This window comes from Thermobia domestica, chromosome 14 (assembly GCF_964235325.1).
Source record: "Thermobia domestica chromosome 14, izTheDome1.hap1.1, whole genome shotgun sequence".
Classification (NCBI taxonomy): Eukaryota; Metazoa; Arthropoda; class Insecta; order Zygentoma; family Lepismatidae; genus Thermobia; species Thermobia domestica.
In genome coordinates, this window is record NC_137467.1 from 17,628,994 (window position 1) to 17,635,528 (window position 6,535).

Here is a 6,535-nt window from a genome sequence, read left to right on the forward strand (position 1 = left end):
TAGAAAAGTTAACGTTCATCAGTCTACAGTGTCAAGAATCATTAAGAAACAGCTAGAATTTGGACACTGTTCGCTTAGAAACAGGTGGAAGGAAGAAGAAAACATCTACGAGGGTTGATCGAAAATTGAAGTCACTAGCGTTGCAGAAAAGAAGCATGAGTTCACGTCAACTGGCTGCACAAATGGAAATGGAGTTAGGTATTAGAGTGAGCCATTCAACAGTAGTGTCTAGACTGAAACCTTTTGGATTGGACAAGAAAAAGCCGCGAAGAAAACCGCAACTGACAAAGAGACATAAGGCTGCAAGGAACATTTTTGTGCAAAGGTACGGGGAATGGCCAGAGGAAGACTGGGATTGTGTGATTTTTTTCGGACGGAAAGAAGTTTAATGTTGTTGGAAAGGATGCTAGAGTGAAGCTTTGGATGCGTAAGGGGGAGGAATTAAATGATAATTGTATATCTGAGATACAGAAGTTCTCGGCAAGTGTTATGTTGTGGGGTTGCTTAACATCGAGAGGAATTGGAAAAATTGAAATTTGTAATGGTTTAGTTAACAGCGAAAAGTACATACAAATTCTTGATCATAAATTAATTCCAACAGCTAGGACTTGTTTTACAGGGGCAAATCTGAGCAAATTCTACTTTCAGGATGACAATGCCTCATGCCATCGATCTCGTTCAGTCAATAATTAGTTTAAGGAGCTGGATATAGAGAGAATCTGGTGGCCTCCTAATTCACCAGATTTAAATCCTATCGAAAACCTGTGGCATATTATGAACAAGAAACTGCGGAGAAGGTGTTTTGGAAACAGGAACCAGCTAATGGCAGTAATTGTACATACTTAGTACCATGATTTAGACACGTTAACATGCCGCAATCTTGTTCACAGTATGCCCAGAAGAATTCAGGCTGTCAGGAAGGCTAAAGGAGGCCATACAAAATACTAAATGAAGGACAGAATTAAAAATGATGATATTGTGTTATTCAGTCGCTTGGAAATTACGAAAAAAAAATATTTTTTTTTTGCTAAATGTTACCTTATAAGATAATTTTTCAATTAGTTTCTTGCAAAATATTTTGGTAATATAGCTGTGTGTGTTCTAGAGGTACTTAATTTTACATTAATTTTGTAAATAATTGTAGACAAAATGTGTTTGAACTAATTTAGCAGCTACAATAAACATCCAGTAACATGCTGGTTAAATTTTAAATATGTTATGCTGTAACTTACAATTTGTATGACCCAAATAAGAAAATTTATTGCCATAAATCTAAGTGATGCAGTTATTTTTTTACAAACTGTACTATCAAGAGGTGAATGAAGGTGCAGGAATAAATCTGGAGAGGATCAATTCTTTTATTGAGGAAGGAAGACACCTGTATGTGGCTACGCGGGAAGTAATAGAATATGGACTGCTAATGTTAAAAACACAAATCAAGCAACTCTTCGTGCAACTGGATCCTTTGTCGGATATTGATGTGTCCACACTCACTGTTCCTCCATATTTCAGAGGGTCTAATTCTCCAATACGATCAACATCGTCCTCGTCTATATTTCATTTGGAATCAACGAAACTAATACATCTTTTTCTAACTCGCACAAATATATCCATAGATGAAATAAAGCATATTTTAGGAAGTTATCCCGGACTAAGACCTTTTAGGCACGATCTTCTATTATGTGCTCTGTACAGTCTATGGTTAGACTTCAGAAGAGATCAACTTAAGTTGAGAAATCTGGATATGACCTTCGGTGATCACATAGAAGGATTTTCGCCCAAATAGAAGCTGCACATGCATTGGAATGCTCAACGATTCTGTGTCCAGAAGTAAGATCTGTTAAGATAAGAGATGGCATTTTTAAACCAGACGACTTAACTCTCTTCAGCTTACTAACAAGACTCCCGAATACTAAAGAACTAATAATAAGAATGAACGACAGACCAAATGACGGAAGCAGTAGTTTTGAAACGAATGAAGATAAAGATATTGGTGACTGGATAGAGGCTGAACAACAGAATGAAGAGACACTAGATGATCTTGAAATTGAAGAAGCGGTAGAAGAGAAAATGTATGAGCAGTCAGTATATATCCAGAATCAACACCATTTCATACCAATTAATGTTGTTACAACATACAGAAGAAACCCTAAAATTCTAACCATTGAAGTAGTACATGAGATATTGAACTCATTCTGTTCTTTTGTGAGAACCTCCAACATCTAGCGCTACTCTTCACCTCCCTCTTCACAAGGAATATTGACAGCAGATTGCCCGTTACTTTGTTAACGAAACTAGAGGTTCTGATTATTTCGAATGCACAAAATTTTCTCATTTATGGCAGCATTTTTAAAAGGCAAGGAACTAAGCAGGATTGATTTGGGAGGATCCAGCACAAAATACTTAAATATAGAGGAACACCTACTTGACGAAGTCACGTTTGAAAGCAGTTGGACAAATTTGCAGTCCATTGTCTTTGACAAAATTGTAAACATAAATTTAAATCATATTCTAGGTCTACTTAACACAACGAATGAATTGACAACGTTAGTTGTTTCAGAATGTCCCAAAATAACACTGGAAGAAGCTAAGAAAATAGACAATGAAATATCCTTGATAGAATATGATGTAGACTTCATTTTCACTGAGAATTTGTGAAACTAACAATGAGAGTTTGTGAAACTAACAAAAAGAAATCTGGAAAATGAATTTCGCCTTTGAAATTCATGAAATTCTTGCTGTGTTCTTCACCTCCTTCTTCACAAGAAATATTGACAACAGATTGCCCGTTACTTTGTTAACGAAACTAGAGGTTCTGATTATACCGAATGGACAAAATTTTCCTTCCCATTTGTGGCAGTTTGTATTAAAAGGCAAGGAACTAAGCAGAATTGATTTGAGAGGATCCAACACAAAACATTTAAACATAGAGGAATCCCTACTTGACGAAGTCAGGTCTAAAAGCAGTTGGACAAATTTCCAATCCATTGTCTTTGACATAATTGAAAAAATAAATCATATTCAAGGTCTACTTAACACAACGAATGAATTGACAACTGTAGTTGCCCAAAATAACACTGGAAGAAGCTAACAAAATAGACAATGAAATATCCTTGAAAAAATATGATGTAGACTTCATTTTCACTGAGAATTTGTGAAACTAACAAGAAATCTGGAAAATAAATTTCGCCTTTGAAACTCATGAAATTCTTGCTGTGTTCTTCACCTCCTTCTTCACAAGAAATATTGACAACATATATCTCGTTACTTTGTTAACGAAACTAGAGGTTCTGATTATTCCGAATGGACAAAATTTTCCTTCCCATTTGTGGCAGTTTGTATTAAAAGGCAAGGAACTAAGAAGAATTGATTTGAGAGGATCCAACATAAAACATTTAAACATAGAGGAATCCCTACTTGACGAAGTCACGTTTAAAAGCAGTTGGACGAATTTCCAGTCCATCGTCTTTGACATAATTGAAAACATAAATTTAAATCATATTCTAGGTCTACTTAACACAAGGAATGAATTAGCAACATTAGTTGTTTCAGAATGTCCCCAAATAACGCTCGAAGAAGCTAAGAAAATAGGGAATGAAATATTCTTGAAAGAATACGGTGTAGACTTCATTTTCACTGAGAATTTGTGAAACTGACAAAAAAATCTGGAAAATAAATTTTGCCTTTGAAATTCATGAAAACATATTTAAAATAGTTTCCATAAACTCATTCTTCCTGTGCTGAGTACTAGCACTTAGCTAACGTTCAAATAACACGTTCCATACAGTTTAATGGAACATCTGAGCAAGGTTGGTAACGGAATTTTAACGTCGCACAGTGGAGTATTTGCCCTGAAAACGCGGACAAAAGTACAAAACATGAAGTGTCCCAAACAGCAGAGCAATATACGGGTTCGGTCAGCTGAAGGAGTATTACGTCATCTAGTGGCAACAGCAGTTGCGTTATGCCCGAACCTGATTCACTGTTCAGTTGGAAGTTAGGTGTTCCGTGTGCTGCCGCTATTGGTCGCGCCGCAGTCAGTCGACACGGGAACTTGGAATGAGATGGTGTATACGTTTGAAGTGGAGCTGGGAGACAAGCGTGGTGGCTGTGAAAGGGGAAGGTATGGACAACCTAAACAAGCTTTTTGTAGCAAGACTTCAAAAGTGCATTTTACCATCCCAGAATACTAATGATAGTGAATTGGTTAGCAGATGTATTGAAATCAATGAAATAACTCTGGTAGGAAGCGCAGGAGTATCCTTGGATTTAATACAGTCACTTATGTGAAGAGCAAAGCATCTCTACGTTGCATCCACGGGCGTTCGAGAGTGTCGAATGATAATTGCACATAGAGCAATTAGACGAATGTTTATGCAACTAGACTCTCTAGCTGATATTGAGGATTAAAGGTTTTGTGTGTCACCGCACTTCAGAGGATCGAACTCAGTAACACAGTCAGTCTCTGGAGCTGAACCCAACTTTGTGAAACCAATTCATCTGTATCTAAGCAATGCAAATCTAAACGTGGAGGATATTCAAAATATTTTAGTTAGTTATCCCATTCTGTGGACCTTGCGACACGAGCTCCTCTTATCCGCTGTGCATAGGCTGTACTTAGATTACAGACGAGATCCTCTCCAAATAAGGAACCTAGACATGAGTTTTTCACATGAAACAGAAGCGTTTCCTGACGAAAGAGAAGCTGGTGAAGCACTCGAATGTGCAACGTTCTTATGTCCGGAAGTAATTTCCATAAAAATGGTAGATGGTATTTACAGACCAAAGCAATTACCTCTTTTTAAGTTATTTTCAAGATTCAAGGATGTTCAAGAGTTTATAGTACGAAAAGACAACAAATCGCATGACAGCACTTCGTCTGATTCGTCACAAAGTAATGGAAGTGGAGATGATATTGCGGACTTGGAAGAGCCGGAAAATGAAAATGGAGACTCATTCGAAGAAACTGATACTGTAGAAGCAGCTCTTTTTGGTAGCATTTACGATCAGTCATGTATCGAAGATGAAGATTTTCAAGTAGAAAACACAGTTGTAATATACAAAAGAAACTTACGAGTTTTAGCGATTGAACGAGCTAGGGAACTTGATATTGAATTAATTTTATTCTTTTGCACTAACCTGACTCATTTGACAATAATGTTTAGTTCATTCTTAACTAGAGACGTGCAGAGAAGACTCGCTGTTAACTTGCTGACAAAACTAGAGGTACTTATTATTACAAATGCTGAAAGTTTTCCTTTTTACTTATGGCAATATATTTTGAAAAGGAAAAAAAAATGCAGAGAATGGAACTTGGAGGTTCTACAACGAACTATGTAGGCATAGAAGAATCCATACTTGATGAGGTGATCTTTGGAAACTACTGGACAAACTTAAATGTCATTGTGTTCGACAAAATAGAACATTTAACCTTAGACCACACTCTAGCGACAATTAACGCAAAAAATGATTTATCTACTCTCGTAGTGTCAGACTGTCCAAAAATAAGACTTGAAGAAGCTAAAGAAGTAGGTGATCGAATAGCTCTCAAAAATTATGACATAGATTTCATATATAGTGAGAACTTGTAAAGTTGATCCAAAAATGTTATCACACATTTTTCGTGACTAAAAAGTAATCCATATTTATTGATTCTTGTGATAGAACCGCGTGAATTGTGATAGATTCTTGAACCGCGTGAAGGAATGAAATAAGGAAGAGCCTAAACTCTGTACTGACGTGTGCTCAGCACGAGCAAAGTAGGATGGATTTGCTCTGCTTCTCGAACACATTCATATTAAAGACTGGTTCATATTACTTTTATTTCATGGTAAAGAGCATTCCATAGTAGAATTTCGATCATTGGTTGTTTGCGATACTTATACAGAGGTTGATTAGTTTACATTGATCCAAATTTAAATGTGCCGCTTAACTAGGAAATGTCGTGTTTCAACCATTGGTTGTGCTCGATCTGCAAGTCACCTCTACTAACAAGGGAAGGTCATGAAGTGGTCCCGTCAAGATCGTGGTGTTACAGATACGCTAGTTGATGGGAACAATTCCGTAGTCACATCGCTTGTTCCTCCGGCATTTTCTTTGATGTTACCAATTGCAGCCAATTCACTAGTATAAGCAGCTGGGTTATCACCAATTAAAGTTGATGTTAGTTGTGATATTTTGCTGCATGTCTTTGAGCTATCTCCTAATTCATCTCGTCTTTTTTCCTTCCGATACTGAGCTCCGTTTTTCCGTTTCTTTTTGATTGGAGGTGACAGTCTTTCAGTAGACATAATCTGAAATATAATACAAAAATAGGAAATGTATAGGCTATATCATTATTTCTATAGGAGGGAGGGCAAGGTGCGACCGAAAGTTAGCAGTGGGTATACGGGAAAGGTATATTTCTCTTAACAAGAACTATTCGCATTCTCTAAAAGAAACAGCAAATTGAAATATTTTCACGAGTTCAAGATTGCATTCAAGAAGCTTTTAAACATGTATAGATTTTCAAACAAGACGAAATCACCAGAATACT